Source organism: Bos grunniens, chromosome 16, assembly GCF_055505025.1.
Source record: "Bos grunniens cultivar Pamir isolate PY7600 chromosome 16, Bosgru_T2T1.0, whole genome shotgun sequence".
NCBI lineage: Eukaryota > Metazoa > Chordata > Mammalia > Artiodactyla > Bovidae > Bos > Bos grunniens.
Window position 1 is genome coordinate 72,985,968 of NC_141180.1, and position 15,280 is coordinate 73,001,247.

Sequence of the window (15,280 nt, forward strand, 5' to 3'; positions counted from 1 at the left end):
TAAACATTAAGACAGTCTCAATTCATATGTGTATGGCACTTAGTGACTTAGCAGCAGGAGAGCTGAATCTAGTGACCCAGGGCCAGGCCCACTGTAAGTCCTGAGGCAGTTTTATTTTGGGTTAAATATTTTGCAAATTCCATGGAATGTGAGAAATTTGACAGTACATAATCCCATATAATGCGTTTACATCCTTTGTAATTTTGCTTTTATACATACTGTTTGTGTGTGTAGGTGTGTGGTGTGTGTGTGTGTTAGTCACTCAGTCGTGTCTGACTCTTTGTGATCTCATAAACTGTAGCTTGCCAGGCTTCTCTGTCCATGGAATTCTCCAGGCAAGAATACTGGAATGGATTGCCATTCCCTTCTCCAGAGGATCTTCCTGGCCCAGGGATTGAACCTTGGTCTCCCGCATTGCAGGAGATTTTTACCGTTTGAGTTACAGTGAAGTCCTTTTATATATTCTACTTCTAAATATTTTATGTAGTCCATAATATTTGTTTTTCATATTCACATTAAAAACCAATACATATTTAAATAAGTTAAGAACAATATGGGTTAAATTAACCCATACCTTTACAATTTCCTTTACTTCTCATCTACTGGTGTGAGCTTCCACCTGGAATAAATTTCTTTCATGTCCTCAAATTCCTTTAGTCAATTCATTTTATTTTTTGTAGTATTTATTTCCAGAGTTGCCTTTGCTTCTTATTTGAAAATAACTTCTTTCTGCTGAAATTTTCCTTCTGTTCATTCATCTTATTCATCCTGACCTTTTCCAAATCTTTGGCCAATTTTTAATAATTTATAACAGTTCAAGTATGTGTTTTTAGTCCAAGAAAACTGGAAGTGAAAGTCGCCCAATTGTGTCCGACTCTTTGTGACCCAATGGACTATATAGTTCATGGAATTCTCCAGGCCAGAATACCGGAGTGGGTAGCCTTTCCCTTCTCCAGGGGATCTTCCCAACCCAGGGATTGAACCTGGGTCTCCCATATTGCAGGCAAATTCTTTACCAGCTGTACCACAAGGGAAGTCCAAGAATACTGAATGGGTAGCCTATCCCTTCTTCAGTGGATCTTCCCAACCCAGGAATCCAACCAGGGTCTCATGCATTGCAGGTAGATTCTTTACCAACTGAGCTATCAGGGAAGCTGTTTTTAGTCCAACCTATGGATTATTTGTGGTCAGCTATTTTTGACGTTTATGTAGATTATGGATCATGTTTTCTTATTTGTAAATGTTATTTTGATTTTAAATTTGCTCATGCTACATATTTTGTGTAAAAGAAAAAAGCCTGAAAGAGCATTGTCTTACCCCCAGAGGGAATAGGTTAGTTTGCATTTTTTGCCAGTGTATCATTTGGAAGATCCTCTAATTGGGATTGTTGACTCAAAAGTGAAATGCACAGATTTTTTTTTTATATATTGCCAAATGAATTTTCATCTAAGTAAAAACTGTTGTAATCTCTCAAACGATGGCATTGTACCTGTTCTGATAGTCGTAGTATTAGATTATATTATCCAATTATTTTTTTTAATTTTTTTCCAAAGAGGTAAAAATTTAAATCTGAGTGTTCCATTTGATCTCCATTTCAGTTCTCATTAAATACCAATGATAGTCCTTCTTTACACATTGTAAGTGCTTGCAATTTTTTCATACTCTAAGTAGTCAGTCAGAGAGATAAGGATAAAGAAAGAGGAGAGATGGGAGAAAGGAGGAAGTCAGAGAGACCAAAAGTGTGAGGATTTGATCTGTCTCTGCTGGCTCTGAATGTGATAGGAGGGACCATGAGTCAGAGGATGCAGATGGCCTCCAAAAGCTGAGTGCAACCCCTCTCAACCATCTGCAGGAAACAGGGGCCTGAGTCCTACAATCACACAAAATTCTGCCAATAGCCTAAATGAGCTGGAGCATCTCCTGATAAGATCAGTGTTTTGTGGGGCCCACTGTAGAGAAACTACTGGCACCCCCTGAACTTCTGACCTTTGGAATTGTGAAATAATACATTTTCTTGGTTTGAGCTACTACATTTATGATAATTTATTATGGCAACTTTTTCAATAGAAGAAAAAGAATTTGAAAACTTTTTTCATGTAGTTAAATCTTTGACAGAAAAATAACAGCTAAAGGGAAAGGATAATTATAATACAATAAATAATAATTTTTGTCTATTTATAAAGAGCTATAGAGAGAAACATAAAATGGAATAATTGGAAATGATGAAAGAGACTGTCAGAGAGTAAGCTATTAGGATTTAAGATGAGAGTTCAGATAATTTCTGTAATAATAATATACAGTGATGCTTTTAAGAATAAAAAACCAAGTGCAAATGAAAGTCACTATAGTTTAACAGGTCAAGAAAATGAGGCTAATGAATTAGTTGAATTCAATAACTTGAGCCGTGAATTATCCTAACTGTTGCGATGGAGAGGAAATTGTGAAACACAAGGAAAAACCCCGTTAAGAATGTTGGGATAAGTAGGCATTTTGGTAGAAAAAAATCAAAACAGTCATAATTTGTTGTAAAGTCAAATGATAAAATTCACAGTAGAAAGATATTTACACCAAAGTGTCTAAATAAAAAAAAAAAAAAAAAAAACTTTTCCCATGTTTTAGCATACTGTTAGCATTTTTATTTCCAGAATTTTTAGTTTATGAAACTTTGCAGGAAAGGATGTTTTCTTTTTACATCTGTATGTGTATTGTGTGTTAGTCGCTCAGTCATGTCTGACTTTTTGTGAACTCATGGACTGTAACACCACCACCCCCACCCAACCACCACCACACCACTCCTCTGTCCATGGGATTCTCCTGGCAAGAATACTGGAGGGGGTAACCATTCCCTTTTCCAGGGAAAAGGGGAATCAAACGCAGGGATCAAATCCCAGTCTTCTACATTGGAAGCAGATTCTTTACTGTCTTAGCCACCAGGGAAGCCCTATTATATTTATGTAAGTTAATTTAAATTAAATGAAAATGCAATTGATACACACTTCTAGACGATACTTTCAAAATCACTAATACAAACAAGTTTTAAGAGATTTCTTTTAAGATTTTGCTTAAATTTTGATAAATATTGAAAATTTTTAAGAAATTTGAGAAATATATTCTGGTTGAGAGTTTTCTTTATATCCATGGCTTCAACCTTCTCCTCTCAAAGAAACACCTCAGCTTATAATTATATTTATCTTTCTGAATCTTCAGCCCTATAGAATCGGTCAGGATTTGGAACAAGAAACACAAATCACTCTAGATATTGTCAAATATAAAATAATCAAGTATAGAGTTTTGTGTCAGGAGCCGCGTTAGGCATTACTGACAAAATGGAGGCACGGCCCCAGCCCCCTCCCCTCATTCCGCAGGAATGGACCTGGGATGAAGGAGTTAAGCCTTGTAATTCTGACTTGTTTTTTCCTCTCCTCGGCTGAGTTGACTGGAAAGGAATATTAAGGTGCTTATTGCTCTTGAGAGGAAAATGAGAAGGCACAAAGCCTTCTGCAGCTGTGCTCAGAGAATAATTCATAAAGTTACTCACTGTCATTTGTTCAAGGACTTTTACAAAAGAGTGTTCCAGGATGAGCACATAGGCAGTAGCTTAAGGCCATGGGAGGGATTGTTATTTGAAGCCTATTTGTGAGGAGAATGTTTATGGCAAAGGAGTTTACTGAATTTAGGGCTTAGAAATAATTAAAATAGTTAGAAGTTAAAGATTTAAGGAATATTGTAAAGTTAGCATACTTTACTATAGCTTATAGAAGTTAGGAATTTTTAGAGACACTATAGCTAGAAGCCTTTTTAAGAGAGAGTGAGCTCAGGATGTTAGGGGCAAACAGGATTTAGGAAGATAAGTAGTAAACTGAGGAATGTAGCATGAGTTACAATGTAATCACAAGTTTACTATAGGACACATTAGAGGAAGTAGATAATAGATGGTAAGGCTGATTCCAAGAGAATCACTGAAGCAGGAACTCTGTTTAAAGAGCAACGATGATTTATCGACATAATAAATCTGGGTGAGGGGGAACTGAAAATGCCAAACCTCTGACCTAATGCTTTTGTAAAAGTATAAAAGAAAATCTTAAACTTGAAATAAATAGGCAGTCCAAAAGAAAACTGAGAGGCTGTCTCATTACTCGCCAACACCGTTCATCTCCAGGTTGAATCTCTGGCTGCTGGAGCTGGACTCCAGCAGTTTTGGATATTTATACCATTTTTGAAATGAGGAAGAATAAAATTTTTAGGTTTTTCCTCATTCTGTTTCAAGGTCCCTACCTCAGTAATTTCACTCAAGAGATTTGGAAAAATACCCAGAGGCCAGCATAACATAGAAAAGCTCCTGTAACATGACTGCTAGCTACAACTAGTGATCAGACTCTGATAATGATCTTTGTTCAATCTCATGTCTATATTTCTTTAATAATCCCAATATTCATTTACATATATATGAATATATAATTATATAACATATGAGTATAAATATATTTAACTGGTTTTGTGTTCTGGTTGTTCACATAGTATCTCCTCTATCTGCATTACTTCAGATGGAAAGTTAATCATTTTTGACTTATTCAGGCTCAAGCATAGTTATTGGGATTTCCTTATTAGCAGGATTCCTATGGGTGATAAAAGCTCAGTGTCCCCTGCTTTGTGGGCCTAGGGATTAAAAGGCAGCTATCATTCCTCTCCAAAGAGAGCTGCATGTAACTACTCTGATCTCACCTTCCTATAGAGATGCAATGAGACAGAAATGAATTCCCTACAGAATAGAAGTCTCAACTCCCTAATGAATTTTACTTGGCCTCATGGGTCATAGATTCTGAATGAATCAAGTAGAGTTGACACTAAAACCATACAAAGTTGCATTGAAATCTTAGAGCTGGCATTGAAATCTTAGATTTGACATTGAAATCATCCTTTGAGGTACACATTCAACACATGTGTGATTCCTGCAAGGATGCCTTCTTCCTTCTTTTTCAAACACCTTCCAACTGACTCCCATGTCACAAGAACTAGTGTATTGACTCAGTTTTCCTTATGTGATTCCATGTGTGATCTCAAGTGAGAAAGACATGTGGTTTCAGAGTTCCTCAAATCCAACATGTGTGGGAAAAGAAGTATATGATATTCCCCCTACTCACTTCCCACAAGCAAATATCCTTATTTTATTATTCCTTGTCTCAGAAAATGACAACAGTATTCACCTAATAATAAGCACTTGGAATTTCACAATCTTCCTTAGTTTATTTCTCTTTCTTGTCCCTCATATTCAATCCATCACCAATTCAGGTTTAAGTGACCTTCTAAATGTCTTTTAGGTTAATCATGTCCTTTTCATCTCTCTTGCTATAACTTTGTGTTGCTTGGACTTCAATGAATAATACTTTAACTGATCTCCAAAAATGCTCAACAGCAAAAGTTATATTTTTGAAACACATATCATATTCCCCTCTTACCAGAAACTGCTACCATGGCCACCATTCCCTCCTGATCCCCCTATGACACATTCACGTACTGTAGTTAAAACCCTTATGAGCCTCCATATCATTCTTTGGAAAATATACAAATCATGCAAATAAACTATAGGGCCCTGAATAATCTCAGTCTTACTATGTCCACAGTCTTGTATCTCTCCAAACCCCTCCTCCGTGGCTTTGCTCAGATAAATCAGCTTTTCATTACATTATACATTACTTGTAATAGACAAAATTTGGAAACAACTTGAGTGACTATCTACAGATGAATGGCTAAGGAAAATCTAGTATATACACATATATATTCGACTAACATTCAGCCATAAAAAAAGAATGAAATCTTTCCATTTGGGACAGACCTTAAGCCAAGGGCATTATGCTAAGTATAAAAAGTGACAACAAATAAACACTGTTGCATACAGAAAATACATTGGTGTTTGCCACAGGGAAAGGAGGCCGAGAAAAATAGGTGAGATGGGTCAAACTTCTAGGTATAACATAATTCCTGGAGATGTAAAGATAAACATGGTGACTAACATGGCTAATTCTGTATTGCATAGTTGAAAGTTTCTAGGAGACTAGATCTTAAAAGTTCACAAGAAAAAAAAAATTAGCTGTGGAGATGGATATTAAATAGCCTTATTGTGGTGACTGTTTTAAAACATATACACATAGCAAATCACAACACTATACATCTGAAATCATTATAATGTTTTCTATCGATTATACCTCAATTAAAAATAAAAAGACCACTCAGTGGTTATTTCTACCTACCAGAGGGCCTGAGCAGTGGAAGCTGTAGACAGTCTTCAGGCCTGGTTGAGGGAACACCTGAAGGGGACTCCTGCCGCCTTCACATCAGTACTGACCTCAGCTTAGGTGGCCATTAACTCAGGAGCTGCAGCAGGATATTCACCCTGAACTTCTCCTGGGTCGCAGCCTTCTCTGCAGCAGCGAGCTCTTCCTTCATGCGCTCCTCACTGCCTTAGCGGGAGCGATGCTGAGGCATGACCACCCGCGGGTGCTCATGGGAGTAGCAGCCATGCCTGCGTAGAACCTGAGCCCATGTCCATCGCCTCTGCTCGAGTCTGTTTTTTTGTGGTAGCCCTGGTGTTTCGTCCTCACAGCAGGGAAGAGTCTGACCACAGCAGTATAGGCAGATTCACAGAAGATGCATTTTATGTCCATGGTCATAAAACTTTCAGGGTCCATCACCACCTGAAGTCATGGCTCCTGGGAAGCCATGGGGCTATGATAAGTGAGGGAGGTGACCAGCAGTAGGAGTGGTGCTCAAGGCCCAACTTGCTGGCTTGTCTTCTTGGAGGATATGGTGCTGATGTCAGCCTGGTTTCCAATGGTAACAGCAGTGCCTGAGCTGCTAGCAGGAGCTTCCTCCAGGTTCTCATCAGATCTAAAGGTACCCACATCACTTTTCCTTTTGTACATGTTCCCTTCCATTTGAGAGTCAAGGTTGATGCCACCTAAATGAGTTCCTGCTAAACAGGATTGGAGGACAACAAGGGCTCTGAGCATTTTTAGAGCTTCATTTTAGTCAGGATGGGGACCCAAAACAGTGCTCTGTGACCTCTTTCCAGGCAGCAAGGAATGACTTGCTTGATGGCACTGATCTTGAGAGGTTTAGTTGTGGCATTATTATAATTGTTAATCAGTATTCACTTCTCTACTTGTGAAACAGAAGAGATCAGAATATGGTCCACTGGAGAAGGGAATAGCAAACCACTTCAGTATTCTTGCCTTGAGAACCCCATGAACAGTATGAAAAGGCAAAATGATAGGATACTGAAAGAGAAACTCCCCAGGTCAATAGGTGCCCAATATGCTACTGGAGATCAGTGGAGAAATAACTCCAGAAAGAATGAAGGGGCGGAGCCAAAGCAAAAAGAATACCCAGCTGTGGATGTGACTGGTGATAGAAGAAAGGTCAGATGCTATAAAGAGCAATATTGCATAGGAACCTGGAATGTCAGGTCCATGAATCAAGGCAAATTGGAAGTGGTCAAACAAGAGGTGGCAGGAGTGAATGTCGACATTCTAGGAATCAGTGAACTGAAATGGACTGGAATGGGTGAATTTAACTCAGATGACCATTATATCTACTACTGTGGGCAGGAATCCCTCAGAAAATGGAGTAGCCATCATGGTCAACAAAAGAGTCCAAAACGCAGTACTTGGATGCAATCTCAAAAATGACAGAATGATCTCTGTTCGTTTCCAAGGAAAACCATTCAATATCACAGTAATCCAAGTCTATGCCCCAACCAGTAATGCTGAAGAAGCTGAAGTGGAACGGTTCTATGAAGACCTACAAGACCTTTTAGAACTAACACCCAAAAAAGATGTCCTTTTATTATAGGGGACTGGAATGCAAAAACAGGAAGTCAAGAAACACCTGGAATAACAGGCAAATTTGGCCTTGGATATGGAATGAATCAGGGCAAAGACTAATAGAGTTTTGCCAAGAAAATGCATTGGTCATAGCAAACACCCTCTTCCAACAACACAAGAGAAGACTCTATACATGGAAATCACCAGATGGTCAACACCAAAATCGGATTGATTATATTCTTTGCAGCCAAAGATGGAGAAGCACTATACAGTCAGAAAAAACAAGACCAGGAGCTGACTGTGGCTCAGTTCATGAACTCCTTATTGCCAAAGGCAGACTGAAATTGAAGAAAGTAGGGAAAACCACTAGACCATTCAGGTATGACCTAAATCAACTCCCTTATGATTATACAGTGGATTTAAGGGCCTAGATTTAAGGGCCTCGAACTGATAGATAGAGTGCCTGATGAACTATGGAATGAGGTTCGTAACATTGTACAGGAGACAGGGATCAAGACCATCCCCATGGAAAGAAATGCAAAAAAGCAAAATGGCTGTCTGGGGAGGCCTTACAAATAGCTGTGAAAAGAAGAGAAGCGAAAAGCAAAGGAGAAAAAGAAAGGTATAAGCATCTGAATGCAGAGTTCCAAAGAATAGCAAGAAGAGGTAAGAAAGCCTTCTTCAGCGATCAATACAAAGAAATAGAGGAAAACAACAGAATGGGAAAGACTAGGGATCTCTTCAAGAAAATTAGAGATATCAAGGGAACATTTCATGTAAAGATGGGCTTGATAAAGGACAGAAATGGTATGGACCTAACAGAAGCAGAAGATATTAAGAAGAGATGGCAAGAATACACAGAAGAACTGTACAAAAAAGATCTTCACGACCCAGATAATGATGATGGTGTGATCACTCACCTAGAGCCAGACATCCTGGAATGTGAAGTCAAGTGGGCCTTAGAAAGCGTCACTACAAACAAAGCTAGTGGAGGTGATGGAATTCCAGTTGAGCTATTCCAAATCCTGAAAGATGATGCTGTGAAAGTGCTGCACTCAATATGCCAGCAAATGTGGAAAACTCAGCAGTGGCCACAGGACTGGAAAAGGTCAGTTTTCATTCCAATCCCAAAGAAAGGCAGTGCCAAAGAATTCTCAAACTACCGCACAATTGCACTCATCTCACACGCTAGTAAAGTAATGCTCAAAATTCTCCAAGCGAGGCTTCAGCAATACATGAACCGTGAAATTCCTTATGTTCAAGCTGGTTTTAGGAAAGGCAGAGGAAACAGAGATCAAATTGCCAACATCCGCTGGATCATAGAAAAAGCAAGAGAGTTCCAGAAAAACATCTATTTCTGCTTTATTGACTATGCCAAAGCCTTTGACTGTGTGGATCACAATAAGCTGTGGAGAATTCTGAAAGAGATGGGAATACCAGAACACCTGATCTGCCTCTTGAGAAATTTGTATGCAGGTCAAGAAGCAACAGTTAGAACTGGACATGGAACAACAGACTGGTTCCAAATAGGAAAAGGAGTTCGTCAAGGCTGTATATTGTCACCCTATTTATTTAACTTATATGCAGAGTACATCATGAGAAACACTGGACAGGAAGAAACACAAACTGGAATCAAGATTGCCGGTAGAAATATCAAAAACCTCAGATATGCAGATGGCACCACCCTTATGGCAGGAAGTGAAGAGGAACTCAAAAGCCTCTTGATGAAAGTGAAAGTGGAGAGTGAAAAAGTTGGCTTAAAGTTCAACATTCAGAAAACGAAGATCATGGCATCCAGTCCCACCACTTCATGGGAAATAGATGGGGAAACAGTGGAAACAGTGTCAGACTTTATTTTTCTGGGCTCCAAAATCACTGCAGATGGTGACTGCAGCCATGAAATTAAAAGACGCTTACTCCTTGGAAGGAAAGTTATGACCAACCGAGATAGCATATTCAAAAGCAGAGACATTACTTTGCCAACAAAGGTTCGTCTAGTCAAGGCTATAGTTTTTCCTGAAATCATGTATGGATGTGAGAGTTGGACTGTGAAGAAGGCTGAGCGCCAAAGAATTGATGCTTTTGAACTGTGGCATTTTAGAAGACTCTTGAGAGTCCCTTGGACTGCAAGGAGATCCAACCAGTCCATTCTGAAGGAGATCAGCCCTTAGATTTCTTTGGAAGGAATGATGCTAAAGCTGAAACTCCAGTACTTTGGCCACCTCATGTGAGGAGTTTACTCATTTGAAAAGACTCTGATGATGGGAGGGATTGGGGGGCAGGAAGAGAAGGGGATGACAGAGGATGAGATGGCTGGATGGCATCACTGACTCGATGGACTTGAGTCTCAGTGAACTCCTGGAGTTGGTGATGGACAGGGAGGCCTGGCATGCTGCGATTCATGGGGTCACAAAGAGTCGGACATGACTGAGCGACTGATCTGATCTGATCTTAGTGTTTGATGTAGCCTGTAACAAAATAATACTAAAAATAAGCAGCTGAAAATAATGGTAAAAAGTAATCCTTGTCTCACATTTTTTGAGACTTTAATTTAAATTCTATTTTTTCTATTACTTTAGAGGCTTTACTTTTTTCATGTTTCTTCTAAAGTCTTATTCAATTTTTTGAGGGGACACACTGTGCAGCATCGGGTATCTTAGTTCCCTAACCAGAGATCCACAACCCATGCATTGGAAGCACAGTCTTAATCATGGACCGCTAGGAAAACCCGTACAACTTCTGAATACAATGGCAATGATTTTCTGAACCCCTTATTCTCAACATATTTTGACATCATCAGGATGTCCAAATCTTGTCACCTTTTTGTCTCTTCATCAGTCTCAAATTAATCTTTGTTTTTCTTTCCCAAATTGGTCTAGATCACAGTTTCCAACTCTCACCCTGTATTATCCTTAGCTTCTTTGCTCTCTATAAAGATATCTCCCCAAACAAACCCTGCTGCCACTGCTGCTGCTGCTAAGTTGCTTCAGTCGTGTCTGACTCTGTGCGACCCCATAGATGGCAGCCCACCAGGCTCCCCCGTCCATGGGATTTTCCAGGCAAGAGTACTGGAGTGGGGTGCCATCGCCTTCTCTGAAACAAACCCTAAGCTCAGTTAAAAACAAAAAAAGAAAAAAGAAATACAGAAACATACAATACTTTTACCTACAAAACCCACCTCCAAGACTCACTCCTGTACCCAGACAGGGTCTAATGAAGTGATACATTGTATTCATTTTTCCTAACTTGCTTCAACTCTTAGCACTTTTTAATATAATGCTCCTCAGTTGTCCCTACCCTGTTTCAAAAAGCCATTCAAAATATTTAACATGTTTTACTCAATTTTTCTATCCTACAATCGCTCCATCATTCTCAAATGCATCACCACTTCATCAAAAACAAACTAAAACAAGCAAACTAGCCAATAAATTGGAGCTTTACTTAAGACATTCTTTTCCACCTACAGATACTATTCTTTGTGATCCTTCCCTGTAGTTAATACCTCCATCTTCCTTCTAAATTACATGATGTTCTGCATATATCCTTAAATTTCTCTAATTTAAACAAAATGAAAGACTCAATTCTGTCTCCTTTTAGGAAGGACATCCCAATTGCTCTATTGCAATTAAATTTAAGATACAAGTTAAAATAGTTGTCCCCAAAGTCTAACAGATAACCTGAAGAAACATCAAGTAGTTTGGAGATATCAGGCTAGTTGCCTCTAGCAAGAAGCCATTTTATTTGGGTTTCATAAGTCATCAGGTTCTGTTAATACCCTGTGGTGTGCATAGTGATCTAGGAGAAATTGGGCCAAAGTGATCAAGGAAAGACTGTGTAACTTGGAAACTTTTATAGTCAGATGCAAAGAACATTACTATTGATGATAGATAAGAGGCCCAGCCATGAAGCTGCTAGAAAATTTGTGTTCTAGGTGTCAGTAAAATTCTGTGGTCCATGATATCATTAGCTATATGTAGAATGGCAGGGTAAGTAAGTTCAAGTTCATGTTCTACATTTCTTAATCAGGAATTGAATTTACCCCTTAAAGAAGAAAATGCAGTGCTAAAAATGTTTGCATAGGCAGGCTCATCTTTCACTTCCTAAATTAAATACTGAAATGATTTCATTAGCACATTTAACCCAAATACAATTTTCAATGCTTTCCCTAATAAGTTTTATTTCATTGTATGATGTAAGGAAAACATGATGTTTTTTTGTTTTGTTTTGTTTTGTTTTGTTTTAACAAGCTCCCTATATATGTCCCTAAATACTCACATTTAGAGGATGTCTTTCTAAATCCCTCCACCGTTTTCTTCAGTATGCTGTACAAATACAAATACTATCACTTTAACTGAATTAACAGTCCAGTATCTCATATCTCACCTTCCCTTCTTAACTGAGCTTTTCAGAAGAGAATCTTGTCAATCAATGAATGTACTTCATCACCTGCCATTAATAACCATGATTTCATTACAAGACAATTTGGGGTTATTAATAATCTTCTGGTGGCCAATGCAGCAGACAATTCTTAAACTTAATGTATATGATATCTTCTGAATTTCTGGCATCATTTATGGGAGTTGCCATACTGCCATATCTTTGAAAAACTGTAGTTTTGACTTTTTTGACAGCGTTTTTAACCCTTAACCTCTATTGTTCCTTATCCCACTTATTGTGAACCTCTTTTCCTTCATTCGCTGTTTGAATGGTGGGGTTCAGCAGAATTTCTCTTCAGTCATCTTATTTTGTGCTACATGCATGTATGCATGCTAAGTCATGCGTGCCAGGCTTCTCTGTCCATAGGATTCTCTAGGGAAGAATATTGGAGTGGCTTGTCCTTCTCCAATATTCCTCCTCCAGGGGATCTTCCTGCCCCAGGGAATGAACCCATGTCCCTTACTTCTCCTGCATTGGCAGGTGGGTTCTTTACCACTAGAGCCATATGGGAAGCTACATGCTCATATCTAAATATCACCAATGTATGCATTGATTATATGATCTTTCTCTCTGACCCAAACTTTCTTGAGTTCCAAACCTGTGAAACTGCTTCCTCTTTGGCATTGGTATCCTCAGCTAAAGTGTGGAGACAAGACTCTGTCATATTTTCTGATTCCATATTCTCCCGTTTTACATCCTCTGCAATCAAATCACAGCCTTGGGTCCTCCTAAATTCCATTTCTCTTTTACCTTTGATATTCAGATTCATCCATACTATAAATTCCACTACCTTATTGTTTCCAAATCCCTTTGATTTCCAACAGTATCATTGTTTTTTGCTACTACTCAGGCAATGAGTTCCTTTTATTAATCTCAAAGCCTCAGAATCTGTCATATCTGTGCTCAGATGTTCTTTATACAACTTGAAATAGGCTATCTCTTCTCATATTTCTTCATGAAATCTTTATTCCCTTTATCTAACCTCCTAAACATAGTATGTAAAGTCATTTATAAACTGACAATCAGACTCTTTTGTCTATGATATGAATGATTTACCCTCAAAATTCATGTTGTCACCATGTGAAGTGAAAGTGAAAGTCACTCAGTCATGTCTGACTCTCGGCAATTCGATGGACTATGTGGACTTCGCCAGGCCAGAATACTGGAGTGGGTAGACATTCCCTTCTCCAGGGGAAGATAAGCAAATGCATAGCCTCTGATATCTCTGGGCTGTCACTCAGCCTGAAATGATCTTAGTGATTAACTTCACTCTTCCCTGTATCACCTCTTCAATAAAATTTCAGTTTAGAAGTCACCTCTTGTGACTTGTGGAAATTAAGATTTCAATATTTACACAACCTTTCTTCTTTGTATTTCTGAGGTTTTCCTGATCATTCTGCATTATGTGACTTTATTTTTATTAGTTTCTTGAAGTCAATAATTTTTGGATTTCCTCTATATATTTTTAGCAAAAGCATATGACACGAAATAAAATAGTAAAGTATGATTTATTGAAAATAAAATTAAAGAGGATATCCTGTTCCAGCTAGAGTCTGGTACATGACTTAATCAGGTGGTATTCCTTTGGTTGAGCTTTGTTGATGTTCTCATTGTCTTTACTTTTGTCATCATATTACTTTATGTCATCACAATAAGAAAAGTACATTTTAAAAAACAAAGAAACATGAATGGGTGAGAAAATGTAGAGATAAAACATCTCCAATTAAGATAAAATACATTTAATATATGGAATTCTAAGTTTTGTTCATTTCAATAAATTATTTTTACATTTTTATCCTGTGACAATTTTATATTTTTTTAAAGTTGACTTAAATTTTGTACTTAGCACAGATCGAATTTTATATATGAAAATGTAAAACATAATTATTTTAAGTTTACTCAGTTTAGTAACACATACTTAAAAATGGTCATTGCAGAAGAGGGAGACAAGCCGCTTGCTTTGCTAAAGGGAATTGGCACAAAAAGCTAATTGCATAACTTGCATCTCTTTTTGCACATATTGTGCCAGGAGAAAATGCTTATAAGGATGTCTCACTTACTTGAATATTTTAATGTGCAATCAATTATGAATAGAAGTATACCCATAGCATCCTTATAATAATGGAAATGATAATAGCAATAATATATATATAAAGATGGGGTTAACCTGTGGCTCAGTGGTAAAGAATCTGCCTGCCAATCAGGATACATGGCTTCAATCCCTGGTTTGGGAAGATCTCCTGGAGAAGGAAATGCAACCCATTCCAGTATTCTTGTCTGGGAAATCCCATTGACAGAGAAGCCTGGCTGGCTCCTGTCCATAGCATCACAGTAGTTAGACACAACTTAACTGAACAACAGTAAAAACAAGACTTAAGACAGCAGAGTCAGTTCCTCATTAGATTATTTAGTTAAATACATGGAATTTAAATAACAAGAATTATGTATTTTAGTGAACACAATATGATATTCTTAGTAGCATTTTATAGTTGTTCACAATAATGAAGAATAATAAATTATTTCTAGAAGGAGAAAATACATCTCTAAATTCACTTTGTTTTGACAACACATTTTGTTTTCAGGCTTAAACAAGACTACTTATGTTGTGGTGTGTATTTGTATACATATTTAGAAGATGATAATACATACATGCTGCCGTAGCTGCTAGGTCGCTTCAGTCATGTCCGACTCTGTGTGACCCCATAGGGTCTACAACATTATAATGTCTACAACATTATAATGTCTACAACATTATAGAATGTTGTAACAGCCCACCAGGCTCCCCCATCCCTGGTATTCTACAGGCAAGAACACTGGAGTGGGTTGCCATTTCCTTCTCCAGTGCATGAAAATGAAAAGTGAAAGTAAAGTCACTCAGTTGTGTGCGACTCTTAGCGACCCAATGGACTGCAGCCCACCTGGCTCATCTGTCCATGGGATTCTCCAGGCAAGAATATTGGAGTGGGTTGCCATGCCCTTCTCCAGGATATCATCCCAACCCAGGGATCGAACCCAGGTCTCCC